Source organism: Eubalaena glacialis, chromosome X (assembly GCF_028564815.1).
Source record: "Eubalaena glacialis isolate mEubGla1 chromosome X, mEubGla1.1.hap2.+ XY, whole genome shotgun sequence".
NCBI lineage: Eukaryota > Metazoa > Chordata > Mammalia > Artiodactyla > Balaenidae > Eubalaena > Eubalaena glacialis.
In genome coordinates, this window is record NC_083736.1 from 11,591,744 (window position 1) to 11,618,549 (window position 26,806).

Below are 26,806 nucleotides of genomic sequence, written 5' to 3' on the forward strand. Positions count from 1 at the left end.
AGGCGGATTCTTAACCACTGCGCCACCAGGGAAGCCCCCGACACTCTTCATTCTTTTGAAAGGTTTTTTCACTGATCATAGTCTGAAAACCACAATTTTACCATCATTACTTCAATGGCTTTATGAGAGTGGAATGATTTATTTCACCATTCCCCAATTTGGAGCAATTTTTCACTAATCTAAGGAATATTGTGATAAATGTCTTTGTGCACATATATAGCTTTTGTCTAAATTGAAGATTATTTCTTTAGAGTGGATTTCCAAAAGTGGAATTAATGGGTCCTTGGTAATACACACTTCAAAAAAAGCACATTTTAAGAAATCAGCGGTACATTGTTTGTGCATGTGTGTGTGTGCGTGTGTGTGTGTGTAAACCGGGAACTTGTTTGGGGAGCACAGAAATGTAATCTTTTCCATCTAGACTCTGCAACAGAGTGATGTCTCACCTCTGTCTCTTGAACAACTCGGCCTGGGTTCAGCCTGTCAAAATGATTCTGGCTCTAGGCGATGCCTGGTGACACTGCTGTGAGGGATCACTCGCTCCCAACCTGGGATTCTTGTTTTCTAAGACAGCGTCCTCGGCTGTCAGCATTATTCCGCAACAAAGTGGGTTATAAGGTATGCTTGCCCCATTGATCGTTTACGCCAACAGGACTGGTTCATGGAAATAAATGGGTGCCATTTTTAACTGTTTTGATGGATCATATTAGAAAGTAGCAGTGGTTAAGTCATCATCATTTGATTTTTATCCCTTCATTTTTTTTAATTGAAGTATAGTTGATTTACAATGTTGTGTTAGTTTCCGGTGTACAGCACAGTGATTCAGTTATGCATATATATCTATTCTTTTTCAGATTCTTTTCCCTTATAGGTTATTACAAAACACTGAGTATAGTTCCCTGTTGCTATACAGTAGGTCCTTGTTGGTTATCTATTTTATATACGTCCCTTCATTTTTCACACCTATCAGGAAGCAAAAGTGGGACAAAGATTTGGGTTTTTTCTGGCGCCCCCTTTTTTAAAGTGTACAGTTTCAATGGTTTTAAATAACAACCATCACCACAATCAATTTTATAACATTTTCATCACCTCTAAAAAATCCCTAGACCAAATAGCAGTCACTTCCAATTGTCCCTCAAGCCTCCCCCATCCTCATCCCCCAGACAATCACTAATTGGCTTTTTGTCTCTAGAGAGTAACCTATTCTGGATATTTCTTATAAATTGAATCATACAATATGTGGCCTTTTGTGACTGGCTTCTTTCACTCAGCATAATGTTTTCAAGGTTCATCCATGTGGTAGCATGTGTCAGATTTCATTCTTTTTATGGCTGAATAATATTTCAGTGTATAGAGAGATCAGCTTTGTTTATCCATTCATCCGATGGTGGACATTTGGGTTGTCTCCAGTTTGGGGCTATTATGAGCAATGTTGCTATGAACATCCATGTATAAGTTTCTGTGCAGACGTATGTCTGCATTTCTCTTGGGTAGATATCCAGGAGTAGAATTGCTGGGTGGTATGGTAACTCTTTGTTTAACTTCTTGAGGAACTGCCAGACTATTTTCCAAAGCAGCTGCACAATTTTCCATTCCCACCGACAGTGTATGAGGGTTCCATTTTCTCCCCATCTTCAACAACACTTGTTACTGTCTGTCTTTTATATTACAGCCATCCTAGTAGGTGCAAAGTAGTACCTGATTGTGATTTTGGTTTGCATTTCCCTCACGGTTAATGGTGTTGAACATCTTTCATTATTTATTAGCCATTTGTCTATCTTCTTTGAAGAAATGTCTATTCACATCCTATGATGTCTATGATGTCACATCCTATGTCTATTATTATTTCCCTCCTATTCTGTGGGTTGTCTTCACTGGTACACGTTTTTTAGTCGACACATAAAAGAAGCTACAGCATTTAGAAATTTGCTTTTGGTTTTCTTTCAACCATAAATTTCTGGTGTGCACACACACGTGTGTGCGTGTGTTAAATCCAGACATTAAGCAGCATTTTAAAATGGAGTCCCAGAGCAGAAGAAGACCTGTCTGACCTGTTTGTCTGTCTGATTAGGAGGGTCTGATTCTTACAGTGAGTGAAACGGAAGCAACACCACAAATGAGAATTTATTTTCTCCCTCCTGTGCCCCCTTAGCCTTCCTACCTAAACATAGCTCTCCAGAAACGGAGGAATGGCAAAAAGAAGTAATAAATCCTCCACATTTCAGCAGGATCATCTTGCAAACAACAACGTAATACCCCAAATGGGAGGATGAGTCCATCAACTGCGCCTGGTGAAATCTACTGCAGAATAAGTTCTTAATGGAAAAAAATAATAAAATGTGTCAGGAAATTAGCCCCACATTGACAGGAAATAGGAATGTTCCATGTGTTGGACAAATGGTCCTTTCTCAAGAAAAGTGCCGATTTTTTTTAACTAATGACACATGTATGAAGGTTGATTTAAAATGATAGCTGAGCATCTGAAGAAAAGTGCAGATGCTGTCCCCCAAAGGCCCTTGCCATATAACAGAGCAGTGTCAGGAGAAAGATGGATCTCGAAGGCCCTTCCCCTTCTTCCCTGTCTGCACACATCCCTGCCACCCAACCCTCAAGTTCGGTCAAGTCCTACCTCTCTCCTGCATCCTCCCCAGACCCCCATCAGCCTACATACATGGCCTTGCTCTAACCCTAACCCTAACTGCCTCCACAGCATCCTGGCCTCCCACACAACTCTGGACTTAACTCTCTGCTTCCTCGGACTGTTTTCTCTGTTAACACTTGTCTCCCCATCTCCCTGCAAGTTCCTAAGGCCTGAGGCTGTCGTTCCTTATACACAAAGGAGGACATCTGTAAGTGTTTGTTAAACTGAGTTACATTATGGCCCGGACGAGGGGGCAATGCCGCTGGGTCAGCTCAAAGCATCTCATATGGTTGCGTGTGGCCACGGCTGGCAGGGCTGCTGGCAGACGAGGGGAACAGCAGGCCCGGGGGCCGCTGCTTCTGTCGCCTCACTGCTTGGCTCTTCCTTTCTGCCTCTCCCCTTCCTGTGCCTCTGCTTTCCATTTGTGTCTTTCTTTTTTTTTTTAAATTCTCCATCCTTCCCACTTAATGATAAGAAGAAAAATGACAGTCACAGAACTCAAAGAATAGCAAAAGGGAGAAAGGCCTGAATTATTGGTTTGGTTCCTTTCCATCTTTTCTTTCTTTTGTCTTTTCTTCTTTTCGTTTTGTAAAATTTGGCCAAGTGAGGTTTGGAAAATTTTTATCTACTTAGAACTGTAGATGGCGGATTTTTGCACATATGAACGCCTAGTTCATAATGAAGGGATGTTTGAGAAATGTTATTATTATTATCACAATTAGCAATGTCTGCAAATCTATATAGGGCTCTGTTTAACTTAGGCTGATTCAATAGTCTAAAATCTCAGAATTAAATTCAGTATCAGACAGAAGGAAACCAATGCGTTGCTCTGTCTGACAGTTTTCCTAACACTCATCAGGGCAGAGTTTCCTAAAACGCTACAGACTCCTACCCTGCAAAAATGCTGGCTTCATTTCTGGCAGACGATGAAAACCAAAATCCAACTCAAAAACAGAAACTGGGAGCCATAAAGCTGGTGCGATATCGAATTCAGAAATGAGTGTGGATATCAAGGAGCCTCCCCTGGCATTCTTTGTGGTTTAGCCCTGGCTCACGGGGCTTTGAGTCCGGCCTTCCGGTGTTATTAACAGCCGTGTTATCTGTGTTATCTCTCGGGGGAATGGCATGTTTCAAAATTAGCAAGAAATGATGCTGTAGCAAAAGGTTCCATGAAATGTATCTATTTCATGAAATTACATGAAATGTATGAAATGTATCTGTGTGAGAATCTGCTGATTTTACACAGGGCAAGAGGGGGAAAGGAACATCATGGCCCTGAGAAATCCTCATTATCTTGCTTTGAGAACCTTCCAATTAAAATAGAAATAGGGCTTCCTTCCAGCAGAAGCCTTACAATTAGCTTCTTCCATTTTCATAGAGTGGAAACAGCATTCTCTTAGAACTTTTTTTTTTTTTTTTTAGCATAAAAGTCTTGGTTATACGATGTAACAATGACAAAAGAAATAACAGGGGAAAAAAATGGGCCCAAGACGCTGAGATAAAAGGCATGGCACAATTTTTCTATTTGATGTTTTCTGAAAAGTATCATGATCTGACCGGCTTTTTACTTCTTTTCATCCTCATGATGGTTGAGGCCCTGATTGTAGCAATCAAAGTCGAGTGGAGTAACAGTTGAATCAGCTCCCGGGATAACGCAGCTCCAGGAGAATTGTCGAGCTCAGAGCTTTCAAAGTAATATGCATCAGAATCAGGCGGACGTGCTGGTTGTCAGGGAGATGATCGGGTGTGGGGATGCTGTGACTCCTGGCCAGGGAGGCGCCCATGTTATTTTAGTCTTGTCTCTTGTACTCTTGTGTGTCATACCTTACAGCTCTAAGAAGGTCCGTGGAAGAAACCTCAGGGCTTGTCTGTCTCTAGATTAACAATTTCTGATGCCGCAAAGAAGCCAATCAGGGGGCTTCAGTGGCTTATTGAAATACTGAGGAGCAGGAGGGCATCTCTTCTATACTCACTGAGCATCAGCCAGATGGCCATCTCTCTGTGAAAGGCAGTGAGGGTCAGGAAACAGGAACCCAGCCATCCGGGGACTTACAATCAGAGGTTGGCTTTTGAAAAAGTACCTCGATTGACTCACCTCACGCAAGGATGATCTTATGTAAAGAGCGCTTTCGTGTCACTGACACTGAGACACCTCAGTCCAAGAGTCACAGCTCTTTAGGATCCTGGGACTCGTAATAAAAAAGCAGGAACTGCCTGGTTCAGAGAATCTTCGGATGGTTATTGGCTCTGTGGCATCCATCACATGGGAGTCAGATGGTATTGCACTGGGTCCATACCCGATTCTGAGAGTGAAATTTTACGAAGGTTTGGCAAATCCCGGTATGGGAGTGTTTTCTCCAGGTTGCTTCTGTCCCCTCCCATTAATGAGGTCACCCGCATAACACAAGCTGAAGTAGGAAAGGGGACCCAATGGCTTGTCCCCTCCTTTCACAGTCTGTGATTCACCCCACGATGGCCTGGGTTTTAAAGATCTCAGGATGCTTCAATGTGAACCGTCAGGATCTGAGTTCTTACCCAGCTGGCTGAAAAGCAGCAGAGTCACTCCAAAGCAATTTATTGGATAAATAAAACAAAGAGTGAGAGAGCAAGGGAACAAGAGAGTGAGAACGTGGGCGAGAGCAAGAGACTCTATGCGGATGTCCAGGAAGCCCCGTGTGTTCAGCCTTGAGGTTTAATTAGTCAGATCTGTCACCTCAACCCCAGACACTTCAGAGCAGCGGTTCTCAGCCTGGCTGCACATTAGAATCCTCTGGGGAGCTTTTTAAAAAGTACAGATGTCCAAGCCCTACCATAGATTAATGAAATCCGAACCTCTGGGGCTGGTTCACAGACATCAGTATGTATTAGATTTCCCATTGCTATAGAATCACCAGACAACTGAGAACCACTGAATTCGATTTCTGGTAGAGGATTTTGGAGGACCAGATTGAAAAAGCCCCTGCTCTTCTGAGTAGACTCCAGTTCTATTGAGATATAAAACCTTGGCATGATCAGTATCAAGCTCAGCGACCTCAACTTTTTTTTTTTTTTGGAAGTATTTTATTTATTTATTTATTATTTGGTTGCGCTGGGTCTTAGCTGCAGCAGGCGGGCTCCTTAGTTGCGGCTCGCCGGCTCCTTAATTGTGGCATGTGAACTCTTAGTTGCGGCATGCATGTGGGATCTAGTTCCCTGACCAGGGATCAAAACCGGGCCCCCCGCATTGGGAGCGCGGAGTCTCAACCACTGCGCCACCAGGGAAGTCCCGACCTCAACTTCTTGCTCTTCTCAACATTTTGTATTACCAAGAGAATTACTGGTTCTACATATGCATGAACACATTTAAATATATAGTATACAGTCATGTATCCGTGCAAAGAGATTGGTTAATCACTATGTTTCTAGAACCAAAGTACATAATGGCTTCATTTCTATCACAGGCATTTGCCTCCTTTTGTGACGTGGGCCCTTGAAAACTCATCCTTTCCTTTATTCAGGGAACATGTGTTGAGACTGTCCTGGGTGCTGAAATAGGTCCACAGAAGATAAGAAAACACAGTAAGCCCGTGGAGCCCGGCCAGGCTGTGGGGGACTAGGGCATAGTCGCATCCAATGAGACGGTGTAACGAGGTGTCCTGGGTGCAAATGGAGGTTTGGGACTAGATGACGGCATCAGGGAAAGTGCTAGAAGAGATGACTTTCCTGAGACTTGAGGGCTGAGGAGTAGCTTGTCTGGCAGCTCAGGGTGGAGATGGAATAGCAAGATGGGGGTAGGGTAGGCTCAGAGGCAGGAAAGAAAGAAATCACTCCATGGGCCTCCATCTTGCCTTCATCTCTAATATACCATTAAGAAACAAGATAAAACAGGGGTGTATAATCCTGTTTCCTCCTCACACAGGAGTTTTGGACACATCACATGGGTGAATGAGACACAATCCTTACTCTTTAGGAAATTTCAGCCTCATCGGGGGCTCAGAATGATGACCTGGATCACCATGCTTTCCTTTTTGAATGGATTTCCCCAAAAGCAGACTGTTGAATCTGCTATAATTGAATACAAGGCAAACCCAGCGAGAGGAATTAAAGCACCTCATTATATATAAGTTTCCAAGACAGAGTGCCTGAGACTTCAACATGGTAATAACACCCTATGGTTGTATATCACTTTGCCATTTATTAGCATTTTTTTTATATAGTAAGTAAACTTTATTTATTTGTTCTTCTGAGATGACATTGGCAACAGTCACAGATTTGCATACGATACAGTTATGTATTGACTATTTACAATTTACTGTTATTAGCACATTTGATCTTCATAAAAGCTTTGTGAGGTAGACGAGACAAGACAGGCAATATTATTCCCACTTGACTCAAAGGGTCAAGTGATGGACCTGGAGTAAGGAAGTAATGAATTGTTCTAGAACTCACATCTTCCTACTCCTTATCTCATCTCTACATATTTCTTTCCTTCTGGCTGAATACCAATTTGTCACAAATGTCTCCATGTCATACCATTTAGAAAGAAGAGGAGGCTAGTCCTGGAATAACTCAATTTGAGGAACGTGTGTTAAATTTAATTCCTAGTCCCCAGTTTAGTCTCTTAGCAACCACATATATTTAGTGATGACTACTTCTCTGCCTATAAAGCACACCCCACACGCACTTGGTTTCATATGTACACCTCGAGCTGGATCATACTTTAACTGCAGCTTTGGTCTAAAAACGCTAATGATTCCTTCATACTCAGAATCTGATTTTTCACCCTCTCTGCTATGCATATGATGTGTGAAATTCTGACACTTTCTCATTAAAGACTTCTTTTTTCTTTAAGAGGACGATGCTAACCAAGGATATTTTTTTTCTTAAAGGTTGTTTATGGCTTTAGTAAACCTATGGGAATTTATACAGGTACAACCCTTTCGAGGAACAGTTTGACAATGGGTATCAAAAACCTAAAATACATTCTCTGTTTGACTTGCTAGCTCTGCCTCTGGAATCTGTCTTAGGGAAAGCAAATCTAAAATGCAGATCAAATTCTCTGCATAAAAATCTTCACTGATGCATTATTTAGTGGACTGGTTGAGTTCAATTTTAGACAGCTGTAAAATAGAATATTATGCTTCCATTAGAATAAATAATTCTTTTAGTGGTAAAATGCTTATTATATTAGGTTAAGAGATCAAGTGGAATACCAATGCATGTGCGTATTACGAAGCTAGCTACGTAAAACCACGTAGATGAGATGGAAACACACCAAAATGTCAAGAGGAGCTGTGCCTGGGAAGTAGCACATAGGGAAATTTTTTCTCCCACGTATATTTTTCTGCTTTTCTCAACTCTTCTGCAGTGAGTATGTATGATTCTTATAAATCAGAAAGAAATGGGCGTTTAAAGACTCTGTTTCTGGGCTGAATATAAGTTCACAAATACCTACTTTGAATATCAGCTCTAAGGATATGTTTCCGGGAGTGAAGTGAGGAGTAACGGAATCATTCTGGCACTGGCCTCCTTGCTTCGACCCTTGATTCCCTACCGCCTGTTCTCCATACAGCAGCCAGAGGGATGCTCTTAAAATGAGAGCAAATTTCACTCTTCAACTCAATGTTCTCCAGTGGTTTCCCACCTCATTAAGGTGGGGTCTTTAGCAGAGCTGACAAAGCCCCGTGGCATCTGCTGCCTCCTCCTTACCACCCGCGCTCCCTCCCTCCAGCCACTCCAGCCACGCTGGCCTCCTCCCTGTCCTTGCCTCAGGGCCTTTGCACTGGCTTTTTCCCCTGCGTGGAAGGCTCTTCTCTCACATACCAGCTCCCTCTCCATCTTCACATCTTGCCCTAAATGTCACCTTCTCAGTGAGCCTTCCTAACCGTCCAGCGCAGATCTGTACACCCCATTCTCGTCTCAGACATCCACCCTGCACTCCTGATCCCTCCTACTAGATATCATTTTTTCTTTGAAAAGGACATATCATCTGTTAACACACTACACACTCCACTTATTCATCATGGGCCTTAACCTGTAATTGGTAGGTCAGGAGATTGAACTCTCTAGCTCACTTATACTGCGACAATGTGCAAATCTGGGGCAGGGGGCAGAGAAATGAGCACATTGTGTATCTGGCCTAACATTTGTCTATTTGTGTATTTATTACAACTGGACATGTAAAGATACATCATATAGGTCACTGTATATGATTTAGGTCTCTACTAATTCTGTTTGTCATTGTCGAATACATTACCAACATGGCCCTAATATAAAGATATACTTTATTTCATTAAAATTTATAGTTACTTGTTTTTTGAATGGATAGTATATTCACATGGCTCAATAGTCCAAAGATAGAAAGGGGGATACAGTGAAAAACTTCATTTATATCTCTATCTTCCAATTATTTAGTGCCCTTCCCTAGAGACAACTACTGTTAGCAGTTTCTTATGTATTCTTTTAGAGATATTTTATCCTTAGCAAAGCAAATTCATACATAATATACACTTCCCTTTTTAACCCAAATGGTAGCATACTATACACACCACTCCATACCTTGCTTTTATTCTTAGTATATCTAGGCGATCATTCTGAATTAGTACATAAAGATTCTCCTATTCTTTTCAAAGTGGCATATTATTCCATTGTGTACATGCATCAAAATATGCTTAGCCAGTCCCATATTGGTGGATGGCTGAATGTCTGCACTGTTTCCAGTCTTTTGCCATCATAAACAATGCTTGTACATAAGTCATTTTGTATATGCGATTGTATCTGTAGAATACGTTCCCCGAAGCACATCAATTTGTCACTCTGTGCATGTGTAATATTGCCACATATGTTATCTTTGGATATGAGGACACAGGGTTATAAAGATATTGTCCTCCATAAATTAATGTAGTATTTCAAAGTGAGCCCAACCAAAATACCTAGAGCATCAAGTCAGTTCATGATGCCCCTTTGCTCCATCTGTCCCAGTGGCTCCCCGCCTTGCTCAGAGAAACAGCCCACATCTTCTCATTCGCCCACAAGGCCCTCCTTGATCACTCCCTGTTACTCCTCTGGCCTCATCTCCTTCTCATTCTCTCATTCACTTCGTTCCAGGCGTACTGGCCTCCGACTTCAGGGCCTTTGCACACGTTGCTCCTACTTATCTGCGTGGTTTGTTCCTTCACTTCAACCGCCATGTTCTCAATGAGGCCTGCCCTGACCACCTGGTTTTGCGCTCTCCCCACTTCCTATCTTCCTTCTTTATTTTGTCTCTCTCCATCTCATTTACCACACTTTGACCCTGTTTGTATTTGACTAATTGGTCTCTCTCTCTCTCACAGCTAGAATGGAAGCATAATGTGGGCAGAGATTTTCCCTGTTCTCATTCACTGCTGCATCCCTAGTGCTTAGATCACAGCCTGACACATAGTGAGTGCTCATTCAACATTTATTGGTTTAAATAAACATGTGAGAATGGCTAGGAGAACTCTGGTGGGGGGAATGATTACTGGGTAAAAGGTGCTTATTAGCTTACTAAATAGTAAAACGTTATAAAGCAACAATAATGAAAGCAGTTTGGTCTCTGGATGAAGAACAGATTGAGCAGAAGAACAGAACAGAGTTCAGAAACAGACCTAAATCCACATGAAAATTTAAAATATAATGAAAGTCACATATGAAATCAAAATAAGAAAAAAAGATTGATTACTCAAGAAATGGTTTTGGAATACCTGTCCAGTCACTTGGACAAAATAAGATGAAATCTCTATGTCTCTTACATCAGATGGACCAAAGATATACACGTAAAAAATAAATCACAAAAAATCCAACACTAAAATTGGGGGGAATTAATTTGTAATCATGGGGACGGCCTTTCTATGCAAGACACAAAATTAAGATATGTAAGAAAGGATTAATATATTTCACTAAAAATAACAAAGCCCCTGCAGGAAAAATTGCCAAAAACAGAGTAAAAAGACAACACGTACTACTGAAAATTTTGCAAGCTATACGACTTACGACTAATTTCCTAAAGTTACAAAAAGCTCTTATAAATCAATAAGAAAAAGATAAAGAAGCTAACAGAAAAATAAGACAGGACGTGAATCAGCAGCTCTCAGAACAAGAAATCCCAATGGCCAATAAATAGTGACAAAATGCTTACTTTCATTTATGACTTTAAAAATGCAAATTCAAATATCAAGAAAATACATTTTTTCAATATCAGATGGGCAAAGATCCAGCAATCTGTTAATAGCTGCTACTGGCAAGGAAGAGAAGTCGGTGCTCTCACCCACTGTTGGGGGAGGGTAATTTCAAGCGACCTCTTTGCAGAGCACTTAGGCAATTTCTGTGAAAATTAAAGCTAGACATGCTCTTTGATCCAGCACTTCCACATCTAGGAATCTGTACTATAGAGACAAGTGAAAAAAGAGGTATATTCAAGGATATACACTGTAGCACTGTTTGCATTAAAAAAATAAAAATCTAATTGTCCAATAAAGAATCACTGATTAAATAAACTATTCTTCATCCATACAATGGAATACTCTATAGCTATTCAATAAATGACCTGGGATCTTATATGCGATTATGTGATGTAAGATATAGTAAATGCAAACAACATGTGTAGTGTATTTCCATTTGTGATAGAATAGATATCTGTATATATTATTGTACATGTATAAAAAACTTTCTGGAAAGATCCATAATGTTACTTCTGGGTAGTGGGAGTTGGGTCTATCTTGGGGGAGGGAAAACTTTGCCTCTCATTTTATAGCCCCTTTCTGGTCCTCATTTCTTACAATGTGCATGTGTTACATGTATTATAACAATAAAAAAAAAAGCAGTTAAATTACACTCTAAAAATTGTCCTTATTGTAGAGGACTGAAGTTCAACTATGGAAGATAGTTTACTCCTCACTCATATTATCTTTGTTAGTAATAACAAAAAGAGCTTTGCAGAGGCTGGAAGCTGGAATCAAAAGAGAATCCATGAAATAAAGATCAAAGTCCACGAGGTCATATGAGGATATCTTCATCTCCCAACTAAAGTAACATCCCCACTTTCCAATCAAAAGACATAAATGAGGGACTTCCCTGGTGGCGCAGTAGTTAAGAATCCGCCTGCCAATGCAGGGGACACGGGTTGGAGCCCTGGTCTGGGAAGATCCCACATGCCGCGGAGCAACTAAGCCCGTGCGCCACAACTACTGAGCCTGCGCTCTAGAGCCCGCGAGCCACAACTACTGAGCCCACGTGCCACAACTACTAAGCCAGCGCGCCTACAGCCCGTGCTCCGCAACAAGAGAAGCCACTGCAATGAGAAGCCCGTGCACTGCAACGAAGAGTGGCCCCTGCTAGCTGCAACTAGAGAAAGCCCGCACGCAGCAATGAAGACCCAACGCAGCCAAAAATTCAAAAAAAAAAAAAAAAAAAAAGACGTAAATGATTAGCCCCAAGCATACTGTAGACTGTGACAGCCAGGTTTGCATTCTCAATCTATTACTACAGGGTGACCTAGGAAAGTTATTTAATCCCTCTCCATCTACAAGCTATATATAGCTTATAGTTATTAAGCTATATATGAGGCAAATCCTAAATAACAGTGGTTTTAAAGAGAGTATTTTTCCCTCTCACAAAAGGTAATTCCAAAAAAAATTAATAATTCCAGAGTTGTGCACTCCAGGGCTGGTATGGTGGCTCCATGATCATCAGGGACCTAAGCCCTTGCACCTTCTTGCTCCATCCTCCTAGCAAGTGGCTTCCATCTCAAGGTTACCTCGTGATTTAAGGTGGCATCTGGAGCTCCTGCCATCATGCTTGAATTCCAAATAGCAGGAAGGTGTAAGGAAGAAAGGTCAAAAAGTGTAACTCTTGATTGATTTAGCTTTCTTTAAGCAGCCTCACAAGAAGTCCCACATAACACTTCTGCTTAGCTCTTATTGGCCAAAACATGGTCACATGACCACACCTAGCTGCAAGGAAGACTGGGAAATGTGGTCTTTTAGTTGATCATATTTTTACCCTGAAGGAATCCAGTGTTCTATTATTCAGGAAAAAGGGGAGAACAGATATTAGGTGATAATTTGCAGGCTTTTCAAACTTTCTAAGTACAGTTTCATTTGCAAAAGAAGACTAATAACAAGCATTTCAGGGTTGAGGTCAGGCTTAAAAGAAATAAAGGCTGTAATGCATTGCACATAGTAGGTGCTTTATTAACACTTGATTCCTTCCTTTCCCCTTTCCTTATTGACTTTCACTGTCATTGTTTCATCTGAGAAAGCAAGCAAGAAGAAGGCAATATTGGTTATATCATTTTTCCAACCTGAGTCTTGAGTTTTCACTTATATTCAGCACAAGTGATTAATTCTAGTTAAAGAAAAGGTTTGTCTGCAACATTCTTTGTGTGAATATTGTTTGAAATTTTTTTCAAAATTTTTATTTAAAAAAATTTTTTGGCCACACCACGTGGCACGCGGAATCTTAGTTCCCCAATCAGGGATTGAACCAGCACCCCCTGCAGTGGAAGCACAGGTCTTAACCACTGGACCACCAGGGAAGTCCCCAAAATTTTTTTGAATTTTATTTTTAAGGGTTAAAGATTACTTGGCCAGATCTTAAATGCTCAGAAATTGATGCAGCATGACACTGTCTGCATTAGATGGGTTGTGTTGGGGGTGTGGAGAATTATATGTAAATTCTCAGAGGCAAGGCAGTATGAAAAAGTGGTTAAGAACATAAGCTGTGGAGTCAGGATTCTGGGTTTTACTCTTCGATCACTCCATTCTAGCTCTGTCACTCTGCAGAACTTACCCACCTATAAATGGGATAAAAATAGGACGTGCTGCATAAAGTTGCTGTGAGGCTGAAAAGCGTTGATGCAGGCAAACTGCTTAGTGCAGCACCTGGCACATAGTGGGTGCTCAACAGGTGTTTGTTTTATGGAGTGGGGGGCACTTGTTCTCCCCTCCGCATATTTCCATAAGCTTTTGCACAGCAAAGGAAGCCATAAAGAAAATGAAAAGACAACCTATGGACCGGGAGAAAATATTTGCAAATGATGCGACCAACAAGGGCTTAATTTTTAAAATATACACACATCTCATACAACTCAATATCAAAAAAACAAAACACCCAATCAAAAAACGGGCAGAAGACCTAAATAGACATTTCTCCAAAGAAGACATACAGATGGCCAATAGACACATGAAAAGATGCTCCACATTGCAAATTATTAGAGAAATGCAAATCAAAACCACAAAGAGGTATCACCTCACACCAGTCAAAATGGCTATCATCAAAAAACCTACAAATAATAAATGCTGAAAAGGGTGTGGATAAACGGGAACCCTTGTACACTGTTGGTGGGAATGCAAATTGGTGCAGTCACTATGGAAAACAGTATGGAGGTTCCTTAAAAAACTAAAAAAAATGTTACCATAGGATCCAGCAATCCCACTCCTGGGCATATACCCAGAAAAGACGAAAACTCTAATTTGAAAAGATACATGCACCCCAATGTTTATAGCAGCACTATTTACAATAGCCAAGACAGGGATGCAAACTAAGTGTCCATCAACAGATGAACGGATAAAGAAGATGTGGCACATATATACAATGGAATATTACTCAGCCATAAAAAAGAATGAAATATTGCCATTTGCAGCAACAAGGATGGAACTAGAGATTATCAGACTAAGTGAAGTAATTCAGACCAAGAAAGACAAATATTATATGATATCACTTATATGTGGAATCTAAAAAATAATACAAATGAACTTATTTAGAAAACAGAAACAGACTCATAGACATAGAAAGAAAACTGATGGTTACCAAAGGGGAGAGGGTGGGGAGGGATCAGTTAGGAATATGGGACTAACAGATACACACCACTATATATAAAATAGATAACAAGGATTTACTGTATAGCACAGGGAACTACGTTTTATATATATGTGTGTGTGAGAATCACTTTGCTGTACACCTGAAACTAACACAATATTGTTAACCCACTATAGTTCAATTAAAAAAAAAACAGTAGGGCTTCCCTGGTGGTGCAGTGGTTGAGAATCTGCCTGCCAATGCAGGGGACACGGGTTCGACCCCTGGTCTGGGAAGATCCCACATGCTGCGGAGCAACTAAGCCCGTGAGCCACAACTACTGAGCCTGCGCGTCTGGAGCCTGTGCCCCGCAACAAGAGAGGCCGCAACAGTGAGAGGCCCGCGCACCGTGATGAAGAGTGGCCCCCCTTGCCGCAACTAGAGAAAGTCCTCGCACGGAAACGAAGACCCAACACAGCCAAAAATAAATAAATAAATAAATAAATATATTTTTAAAAAAAAGAAACAGTGCATTGGAACTTTAAAAAAAAAAAAGTATGTTATTGAGTCGGCCGACTATCATTGTGGGTGACTGGGATTTAATCCCACCAGAAAGCTCTGTGAAGCAGCAGAGAACATGTACCACAGAGTTATCTATGTGATGGGCAAGGGAGCAAGGGTATTCAACTCCCATCAGTCACTGGTTGTGGGCTGCTGCTTCCCTCACTTTGGAGAAATCCCTTGAGCAAAAAGATAGCAATACAGGCAGTTGGAAGTCAGCCTTGAGTGGTAAATCCTGATGGATAGAGGCAGGGCAGGAACAGGGTCTGCTACAGGAGGGAAAAGGACATGTGGACAAGTCCAGCTTCTCTCCATGCCCCCACCTGACTAATCACCTCTCCCCAGAGAAGAATGAGTGGCACATCTGTTTGGTGAATTTGGAAGAAGAAGATGAACATGCTTGGCTCAGGGTTTCTTGAGTTATTTCTCTTTCAGATTTGCTTGCCCACATAGAGGGTCCATAGAGTAGGTCTGCTCTCCACTACGAGAGGAGCTGCTTATGGGGTGAGCGTTGCCCCAGAAACAGTGGAGCCCAGAGTTCAAGTCAGTGGGAATGTACTGGGAAGTCCACTTGCCCCTGGATTTAAGGCCACATTCTTCAATCATCTCTTCAGTAACAAAGTTGATATTTCCATCTCCATCGGTTGGACTCCTAAATTTATTTCTCAATTGGTTCTGAACTTGGGTGGAAAGAGGGTGGCAATTGATCAGGCTCTTAAACACCACAGATAATTATTATTTCTATGCACTAACTTACTTCCTTAGGTTCTTAACACAACCTAACAAATTACTGTGGAAGACTGAAACAATGCCCAATTTGAGGAATGGGTGTCTTGCGGCTATATTTATTCAGTACATTTATTTCCTTATATGAAACAAGACTAAATACAGAATATAGAATGGTGTATCAAAAATCTGTTTTTCTAATTAGTACACAAAACTGTTTTGCTGGAAAGATGACAGAAAAGTTCTATGTGCTGGAAAATGCTCATGATGGATTAATATTCTACTTTTCATCACTTGGGCAACAATCGCCTTTTGTGACCCAAAGAGACATATCATATTCCAAAACAGAAATAACAGATGTGCATGTCCACCATCAAGAGAGACTTGCACAGGGAGTGCCATTTACCCCAGGGAAAGCAGAAGGAATCACAGATGAGAGAACAGTAATGCCTTTTATGGTTTCTTTTTAGAAACTTGATTTTTATACGCCTTTGCTTTTCACTGCATGCATGGTCACAATGAGATTCTCTGCTACTTGTGTTGCTTCTATTTGGTAACTACTTCTATTTCTATTGTACTTAAAAAAAAAAAAAAAAACCAGCCTGAAGCATCTCACGAAATGGTTCTAACAGAAAACAGAAAGGAAAGTAACTATGTGTAGGGAAATAGAAAAGTCAGACAAAGTAAGTTATTATAAACGTGATTAAGGGGAGCAGAGGATGTGCGCTGATGATGGGAGGAAGTTACCATGGCTGCTCTCCATCTTGAACAGCCCAGATCCTGACTGTCCTGGCATAGGGCTTTCTCACAGTATGGCTGCAGGGTGCATGTATCAGAAAGGATTAGGTGTAGCTGTAGGTAGCAAAGACTCTAAATCATAAGAGGTCAAGGAGATAGAAATTTACTTCTCTCACGTAAAAGTCAAGACAGGGTGGTCCAGAGCTGATGTGGCTGTTGCGCTTCTCAACGTCCTCAAGGATCCAGACTCCTTTCATCTCACTGCTCCCCAACCCCCAGGGTGTTGTGACCTTCCACCTACGGTCTAACATGAAGGTCAGGACACCAGCCACCACACTGGAATTCTGGGCAGTAGAAGAGTGAAGGGATGAAGAAGAAAGCTGCACAATGGCAATGTGCCAGCTGTCTTTTAAAGGAGGTACCTGGCAGCAATCATGGAACCTTATTAGCCAGGACACAGTCACATGGCCACACCTAACTGCAAGGGATGCTGGGAAATGTAGTCTTTCCATGCATCCAGCTAAAAATCAGGGTTTCTATTACTATGGAAGAAAGAAGGTTGCATATTGGGGTACAACTGAGAGTCTCTGCCACAGTGAGCCAGAAATTGATCAGTGGGATGTGTCCTCCATGTGTTGTTCCCAAATGCTGGTCCTTAGAACCAGTGCCAACCCACAATGAAGTGTTCACTGGGCTCTGCTGAAATGTAAGCAAATTTGTGCAATGTGGTGATTTTTTAATAGTTTTTTTTAAAAGCGACTGTCCATGGGAACTTCTGTAGAGCTCCCTGAGACACTGTCCACTTCTGCCACCCTCAAACACATGGGGAACAGCCTGTGGTGCCTATGACTGGCTCCCTGAGACCCCTCTGCCAGAGACCATGGAGCCATATTTTTCTGGGGTCTTGTTCCCACCTCCTCTAGGATCCCTGTGTGGGATTGGTATTAGTTAGAAGGCTTTTGGCGGCATGTCGAGAGGCAGAAAGTATGGACTGAATCATCTCACATGACAAGAAGGTTAGAAGTAGACAGGCTAATTCTCTGCCATTCTCTTGGCTTCCCTCTCTTCGTCATAAAATACTTGCTGCGGCGCTAAGTATCACATTCTCCCATGACTGCATCCAAAGCAGGAAGCAGTGGTCCTCTGCTTTCTCTTGAGGAGGAGAAACCTTTCTGGAACCCTGCTCCTTAACAACTCACTGGGCAGAACTGGGACACAGGGCACCCCCAAAACCACCGACTGGCAAGGAGCAGGATTACCTTGGCTGGTTTAGAACAAGCATGATGCATTCCCTGGGGCTCAGCACCTTGTTACAATGGTGTCTGCCACAGCTTCTGTCTGTCCTCTCTTTGCTCCACGCTCTTCTGGGGGAGGGGGTGTAAAACCCAAAATGTATCTCTGCACATATAACTGCCCCTCAGCCAATTCCCTCCCTCCTGGGAATTATCTAGTGGGGCAGAGTGGCTGAGAGAGGGTGACAAAGCACTGCTTTAATTTGTCTCATATTCTCCACCATCGATGGTATTTGCACACACGAGTTCCATTTATCCCTTCTGAGTGTGAGGCTTTTGGAACTCAAAAGCCCATAGATGACTCAGTTTCTCTATTTCTGGTCCCCATCCCTTCCCTGAGTTAATGAACGACTGGGTAGGGTAGGGTGACAGGGGAGAATATTTTTTCGTCATACTCATCTGGGTCCCCAGGATAGCCTGCAGCTCCTTGAGGGCAGAAGCTTGGTTTTGTACCCCTAGCACGTGACTGTCAGTAAGCACTCAAGCAATACAGACCTCTCAGGGGCAGGAAAGGGAGCTGTCAAATAAGTCAACAGATTTGAACACTAACCTGTGCATTCACAAGTCAAGTGAGATGACATTTTAGGTCCCCCGAAGTTTCTGATTTTCCTGAAAGGGAATATCTAGATCAGAAAGATGAGGTGTACCAGCTTAAGCCAAGGTAACTAGAATATTATCGGAGTCACTACAGGATTAATAAGTCATGCCTGCTTCACACATGAAGGGCATGGAAAGAAAGTGTTAGAGTTGAAAAGTGTTCAAGATGGGAGGGACCATCTCCAGTGCTATGATGCCCAACAGAAAGGTGGTAGAACTGGGTTATAGAATCCCTTGAATCTGTGCCAACTGTTACACTCCGAGTTAAGAGCAGCTTGGGAGGTAAAGCTTATTTACTAAGAACAAAGCTCGTAACACGGAGGATAGGGAAGCTATTGACTATATTCGGTAGAAACTTAGCAAAATGTTGAGATGTTCAAAGACTGGAGTTATAGAGATTTAGTGTAAAATTTCCTTCTCACTGTAGATAAGACCTTCTTTATATATTTTTTTAGCATTTTTATAACAGCTTTATAGAGATATAACTCACATACCATATGACTCAGCGATCTAAAATGTACCATTTAATGGCTTTTAGTATATTTAGAGCTGTGCAACCATCGCCACAATCAATTTTTGAACATTTTCATCATCACCCCCCCCCAAAGAAACCCCATACTCATTAACACTCCCTTTCCCCCTCAATCTCCTTAGCCCTGGCAAACACCAATCTACTTTTTGTCTGTATGGATTTGCCTATTCTGGACATTGCATATGGATGGATTACATAATAGTCAGATACTGTATGTGGCCGTGAATTTCATCATCCTCATAAGTAGTATTGCTACAGTTAAACAGACTAGAGAGAGCTACATTTGTCACTAAATGGGCACAATCACATAATCAGGCCATTGTCAAGGCATACATGAAAAAAGGTGAGACAACCATTAATTCCTTTAGTAGAATATCTGAGCTATTTGAAAATAGTAATATGATAAGATCATATATACTTTTTAAATTTTATTAAAAACGATTTTTTTGGCCGTGCCACATATCTTGTGAGATCTTAGTTCCCCGACCAGGGATCGAACCCAGGCACCTGGCAGTGGAAGCACTGGTTCCTGACCACTGGGCCGCCAGGGAAGTCCCAAGATCATATTTTTTACTTGTAGTATTATTAGTGTTGTTTTTTAAAAATTGTTGCTCTTGGTATTTCCTCCTGCCAATTTGTACATGCAAGCCCTGCCATTCTGCCTGTTCTCATTACCAAGGGAAGGCTTGAAATGCAGAAAGAAGAACGATGAAGAACCTCTTCATTGCCCTGTTCACTGCCCTGTTTGGTGGCACTGCTGAGGTCTGACGTGCACTGGCATGGGCTCACATCCACCGGGAGGGAGGGGCACTTTGGTCTTATGTGCATAAAGCTGCCATATGGGCTGGCAGCAGCCTTTCCCTTAGCTGAGAATGGAAAGGGTTTAGGTTTAGGCAGTAGACAGGAGAATGCTTGGGTCAGAATCAGGCTTCACCAAAAGACCCCACACATAGATGTCAGAGGGCCTCACAGAGGTGAGATCATATCTTTTCCCCCTTTAAAAACATGTTTGCTTCTCGATGCATATGGTACAGATCTACACTCATTTCCTCCAACGATGACTGCCAACCAGTACTGTCCAATAGAACCTCGTGTGATGCTGGAAGTGTTCCACTCTGTGCTGTCCACGTTGCCGCGGAGCACCTGAAATGTGGCCCATGTGACTGAGGAACTGCATTTTCAATTTTAAGCAATTTAAAGGTAGATGCCACACTTGGCTCGTGGCCGCTGGACTGGACAGTGCCGACACTGAACATTTCCATCATCGAAGACAGTTCTATTAGATGGTGTTGTTCCTTCAGAAACCAGCCCCGACACAGGGTTTGGCATGGATTTGGAAGGATGAGGGAGTGGGAAGGTGAGACAGGAAAGGAAGGCATGTCCGCACTCTGGGAGCCAGTGTAGAGCACACACCGATTATCTCAGAAGCACCCCGCCAGAGAGGTAAAGGAGTCGGTGTATTTCTCCACCACATCCCATCAGTCATTGACTGAGGATTGATTGAGGAGTGTTCATTCCTGGGCACTTCCACCTGTCCAGAGCATGGACTCAGAAGGCTCTGTAGCCAGAGGGAGCCTTCCGGCCGGGTCATGCAGGGCAGTGGTTAGGGTTGCCAAGGCCTGAGTGCTTGGGGCATGGACACTGCCTGCCTCTCCCACTCCTGACCCCAGTCTGCTCTCCAGATACTACCGTAATATTTCACGCATATCCTTAAGGACATTTTTGCATCTATAAATAGAAATATATGTAAAAACATGTTTCTTTTTTTTTTTTTTCATTTATACAGATGGGACCATTCCATACATAACTCTTCTGCACTTTGCTTTTTGCACTTAATAGTACAATATATCCTGGAGATATTTCCTTGTAGTCATTTCCTTAATTTCCTCCGCTTGGCTGTCTTCATCACAAAAAAGTTCGGACTTAAAGAGAAAAAGAGCTGCAATGGCTTGGCTGAAAGAATGCAAAGAGATTTGTGTTTAGCTTATGGATTTAGAAGGCAAGCTGTTTGTTGAGACTGCAGAGCTTGGTTCAAGGCATTTCAGGATGGCGTGATTTTCTCATTAAAAACAAGTGGGAATTTGCTTGGTGATAAACTCAGGCAGTGTGTGGGCTGATGAGAAAGTAGAGGATGCAATCAATGGATTAACCTCCTGGGATGACTGCAGCAGCAGCAGGAGTCTCCGGGGTCGGGCATCCGCAGCCTGCCCTGCACAGAGGCATCGGGAGTCCCGGGTTCACACTTGAGCTCTGCCATTGACTTGCTGGGTCATTGTTGAAGCCTCTGGACCTCTCAGAGCCTCTGTTTTCATGTCTATTAGGTGAACATGGTCATGCCTATCCTAGTCTCTCTCAACGGGTTTGATGCACGGACCGCCAGGGGTTGCAAACCCAAAGGCCTTCAGGGGCTACGTAGGCAAGTACACGAGTCAAGCGAGGCTGCTGTAAGTAATAGGGAGCAGTGGGGACTATAGTTAAGAAGGAAATAAATCACACTCACATCCCATCTCCCAGATTTAAACCTTTAAACTAATATTATACTAACCTGGCCAAACAAAGCATATCTGTGGGCTACTTGCAGCCCTTCAGCAAGAGTGTGCATCCTATAAATTTGAGTTATGATTTCCAGGTAGAGGAGATGGCACTGCTGTGACCGTTTACTAAGCCTCATCCTACTGAGCCTTTCGAAAGCTGCATCTCCCTCTTCAGCCGTCCCTTCCTGCACCAGTCAGGAGAAGTTAGGTTGGGCTGTGCGAATGACTCTAAAAGGTCACGGCTGGAAACAGCAAAGGTTTATTTCCTGCTCACTCTCCATGCCCCTTGTGGGACTGCACTACCATGTGGGCGGCTGCAGGCTGAACTCCACATCCTCACTCACGCAGACTGATGGGGCTCACCGTCCGGGGCCCCACGGCATCCAAGCACTAGCGTTGCTGGGGCCCAGGAAGAAGGAATCATTGTGCACAGGCTCTGAAAAGCTTCTGCTTGCATTTCATTGGCCAAAGCAATCACGTGGCCTGGCTACCTTCCAGTCCTACGCTGGGTGGAAGGAGGACTGGGAATATCTGTGCACGGCACTGATGAGGCACACACTCCTTCCCATGTCCAACCAACTGTGCGCATTCCTTTCTTCCATTTCTGCAGTTCGATGGGTATGGACATCCCACATTTGGCTACGCTCTTTTTCTCACAGTTTTATAAGCGTGAAGACTGACATTCACTGAGCCTCCAGGCTGTTGCTCCTTCCTTGTTGTCACGGCACTCAATGCCTGAGCTCATGATAGCCAGAGCAGTGCCATAGTGGTGGAACTGTCCCTTTTCCAGCTTCTGCTGGAACCAGAGGTCCTTAGAGGTATCCATTCTCTGGCAGGTTTTCAAAAGACTTAGCTTTTTTTTTTTTTTCGAGCAGTTTTAGGTTTACAATAAAATTGAGAGGAAGGTACAGAGATCTCCCTTACAGCCCGTGCCTCCACATATGCACAGCCTCCCCATTATCAACATCTCTCACTAGAGTGGTACCTTTGTTACCAAGGATAAACCTACACTGACACATACTATCATCCGAAGTCTGCAGCTTTCCTTAGGGTTCACTCTTGGTGTTGCACATTCTATGGGTTTGGACAAACGTATAATGACATCTATCCATCACTGTAATATCACAGAGTATTTTCACTGCACTAAAAATTCTCTGTGCTGTATCTAGTCATTGCCCCCACCACTCCCACCAGCAAACACTGATCTTTTAACTGTGTCCAAAATTTTGCCTTTTCCAGAATGTCATATAGTTGGAATCGCACAGTATATGCCTTTTCGGATTGGCTTCTTTCACTTAGTAATGTGCATTTAAGGTTCCCCCATGTCTTTTCCTGGATCAGTGGATCATCTCTTTTTAGTGCTGAATGATACTGTGTTGTCTGGATGTACCACAGTTTATTTATCCATTCGCCTACTGAAGGACATCTTGGTTGCTTCCAACTTTTGGCAATTATGAATAAAGCTGCTACAAACATCCAAGTGCAGGTTTTTGTGTGGACATAACTTTTCAACTCCTTTGGGTAAATACCAATACATTGCTGGACTGACTGTATGGTAAGAGTACATTTAGTCTTGTAAGAAACCACCAAACTGTGTTTCAAAGTAGCTGTACGATTTTGCATTCCCAGCAGCAATGAATGAGAGTTCCTTTTGCTCCGCATCCTCATCAGCAGGTGGTGTTGTCAGTGGCCTAGGCTGTGGCCATTCTCTAACAGATGTGAAGTGGTATCTCATTATTGTTTTAATCTGCATTTCTCCGATGTGTATATTTATCTGATGACATATGATGTGGAACATCTTTTCATATGCTTATTTGCCATCTGTATATCTTCTCTGTTGAGGATTTCTGCATCTACATTCATGAGAGATAATGCTCTGTAGTTCTTTTTTCTTGTAGTGTCTTTGTCTGGTTTGGGCCTTAGGATAATGCTGGCCTCATAGGATGAGTTAGGGAGTATTCCCTGTGCTTCTATCCTCTGAAAGAGATTGTAAAGACTTGGTATAATTTCTTCCTTAAATGTTTGATAGTGTTCATCACTGAACCCATCTGGGCCTGGTGCTTTCTGCTTTGGAAGGTTATTAATTATTGATTCAATTTTTAAATAGACAGGCCTATTCAGATCACCTATTTCTTCTTCTAAGAGTTTTGGAAGATTGTGTCTTTCAAGGAATTGGTCCATTTTATCTAGGTTATCATATTTGTGGGCAGAGAGCTGTTCATAGTATTCCTTTATTATCCTTTTAATTTCCATAGGATCTGGAGTGATGTGCCTTCTTTCATTACTGATATTAGTAATTTGTGCCTCTCTTTCTTAGAGTTCTTTGTTCCAATTTTTATCTTCCACCTATTTTCTGACTTTTGTGATTTTAACGAAGCACTTTCTAGGATTCCAATTTCTCTACTTTCTCATATCAGCTATACCACTTTTTTTGTTTTTTACTTTTTTCAGTGGTTGCCCTAGAGTTTACAATATTTTACAACTACTCCAAATCCACTTGAAAATAACACTATACCACTTTACACGTAGTGTGAGTACCTTCTAATAACAAAATAATCCTAATTCCTCCCTCTCATCCCTAGTATCATTGCTGTCATTCATTTCACTCATACATGAGCATACATAAGCATATATATACACACACACACACACGATATATATCTATATATATATATACACACACACACAGACATATGTAATTGAATACATTGTTGCTCTTATTTTGAACTGTTATCTCTTAGATCAATTAAGAATAAGAAAAATAAAAAGTAAAAGTAAAAAATAAAAGTAAAAGGTAAAATAATCTTACACCATACACAAAAATCAACTGAAAATGTATTAAAGACTTGGATGTAAGACCTGAAACTATAAACCTTGTAGAAGAAAACATAGGGTGTAAGCTTCCTGACATAGGTCTTGGCAATAATTTGTTGGATTTGACACCAAAAGGCAACAAAAGTAAAAATCAACAAGTGGGACTACATCAAACTCTAAAGCTTCTGTATAGCAAAGGAAGCTATCAACAAAATGAAAAAGCAACCTACTGAATAGGAGAAAATATTTGCAAATCACATACCTGAAAAGGGGTTAATATCCAAAATATATAAAGAACTCAGACAACTCAGAGAACAAACAATCTGACTTAAAAATGGGCAGAGGATCTGAATAGACATTTTTCCAAAGAAGACATACAAATGGCCAACAGGCACATGAAAAGGTGTTCCACATCACTAATCATCAGGGAAATGCAAATCAAAACCACAATGAGATATCACCTCACATCTTTCAGAATGGCTGTTATCAAAAAGACAAGAAATAACAACTGTTGGCGAGGATGCAGAGAAAAGGAACCTTTGTGCACTGTTGGTGGGAATGTAAATTGGTGCAGCCACTATGGAGAACAGTATGGTGGTTCCCCCCCTCAAATTAAAGACAGAACTACCATATAATCTAGGGATCCCACTTTTGGGGATATATCCAAAGGAAATGAAATCATTATCTTGAAGAGATATCTGCACACTAATGTTCACTGCAGCATCATTCATCATACCTGTAACATGGAAACAACCTACGTGATGACAGATGAATGGATAAGAAAATGTATAAATATACAATGGAATAGTATTCAGCTATAAAAAGAAGGAAATCCTGCCATTTTCGACAACATGGATGGACCTAGAGGGCATTATGCTAAGTGAAATAAGTCAGACAGAGAAAGACAAATACCGTATGATCTCATTTATATGGGGAATCTAAAAAACCCATGAACTAATAGATACGGAGAAATGATTGGTGTTTGCCAGAGGCAGGGAATGGGGGTTGGGCAAAGTGGGTGAAGGGGGTCGAAAGGAACAAACTTCCAGTTACAAGATACATAAGTCCTGGGGATGTAATGTACAGCATGGTGACTGTAGCTAACCATTTATTAATTGTAATATTAATAATATTATACGTATATTTGAAATATGCTAAGAGAATAAATCTTAAGTTTTCATCATAAGGAAAAAAAATGTAACTATGCGTGGTGATGGATGTTAACTACTTACTGTGGTCATCATTTTGGAATGTATACATACATCAAATTATTATGTTGTACGCCAAAAACGAATATAATGTTATATATCAACTACATCGCAATTAAAAATTTTTAGAAATTTTAAGTAAAATAAAAAGTAAAAAGAAAATTCTAAGTAAGATCCATGTTGGAATTCAGCTTGCAAAAGAGGTAGCTGGATAGCTTAACAAGACCTGCTGTTAAATGATGATGCTTTATAATCAGCTCAAGTTTTCAAATGATCACATTTCAGAATTGTTTTTTTAGCCCATGATTAGGCCTCATCCTCTTTGACCTACATGTCTTACATGTCACTTGTTTGCACACCAACTGTATTGCTAATCACCAACCATTTTGGGGGGACATGCTGCATTTCCCAAAGAAACTTCCCTGTAACTTTGCAAAATAAATGTACTCAGACATTCCGAATTTTTACTTGGGGCAGAACAGCTTTCTAAGTCCCCCTTGGACTTAAATATACAGATATCTTAAAGCAAGAGTGGGAATGGGAAGCATAATCTAATTCTCTTTCCTATAGAGATTCTATTTTATTTAAAATTTATTTCGGTACTAGTTAGAATCCTGCTTTTTGGCCAAGTATTTTCAGGTCTGATTTTGCAGAAGCTGGGGTGGATCAGAGCCTACTGATTAAGAGAATTAGAAGCAGTTTATAAAGCTTGCTCACTCCTCATTTCTCCCTGATCACCTCCATCAAGCTGTCCTACCACCAGCTGGGAGAACAGAGATTTTCAGTACAGGTGGGATAAATGCTCTGACAGGCTCTAGCCAGAGGAATGAGCAAATCGGCAAATGTTTCCAAACTACTTGAAGGCTTAAAAAATGATCCATGAACATTAAAAAAAAAAGTTCCAGAAAAAAAAAATCTTATCGATATGTAAAAAAAATATTTTTTAAAAACTGGCCAAAGAGTCATGTTTGAATTTGACAAAATTACATAAGATAGAGGCTGTTAGTATTTTCTTCAGGATGGAAATGAACCACTTAACATAGCCATACCACCTTAAACAAGGAAATTGCATCAAAATAACCCAACTATGAAATGAAAAAAAATAAAGAAAAAGAAACGTTTTGTTTTACCTTCATTTATCCCTTCTTTGATGCTCTTCCTTTCTTCATGTAGATCCGAGTTTCTGACCTGTATTATTTTCCTTCTCTCTTAAAAAACTTCTAACATTTCTTGCAAGGCAGGTACCTTGGCAACAAATTTGTTCAATTTTTGTTTGAGAAATTCTTTATTTCTCTGGGTACAGAAGTCTAAGGTGGTGAGTTTTTTTCTCTCAATCCTTTAAATATTTCACTTCACTCTCTTCTTGC

The 26,806-nt window shown here is 41.4% G+C and overlaps 1 long non-coding RNA gene across 2 annotated transcripts; it reads right to left on the reverse strand.

Annotated features, from left to right (window-relative positions):
- Positions 1–26,640, reverse strand: LOC133081543 (uncharacterized). 2 transcript variants are annotated; one of them, XR_009698862.1, is made up of 3 exons: positions 26,570–26,640; positions 18,305–18,363; positions 1–82 (listed from the first exon to the last, which is right to left on the reverse strand). It is a non-coding gene; the product is annotated as an uncharacterized LOC133081543 (long non-coding RNA). The 2 variants fall into 2 exon arrangements; XR_009698863.1 differs by lacking the exon at positions 1–82 and adding an exon at positions 17,782–17,826.
- Between the last annotated feature and the right edge of the window lie 166 nt (positions 26,641–26,806).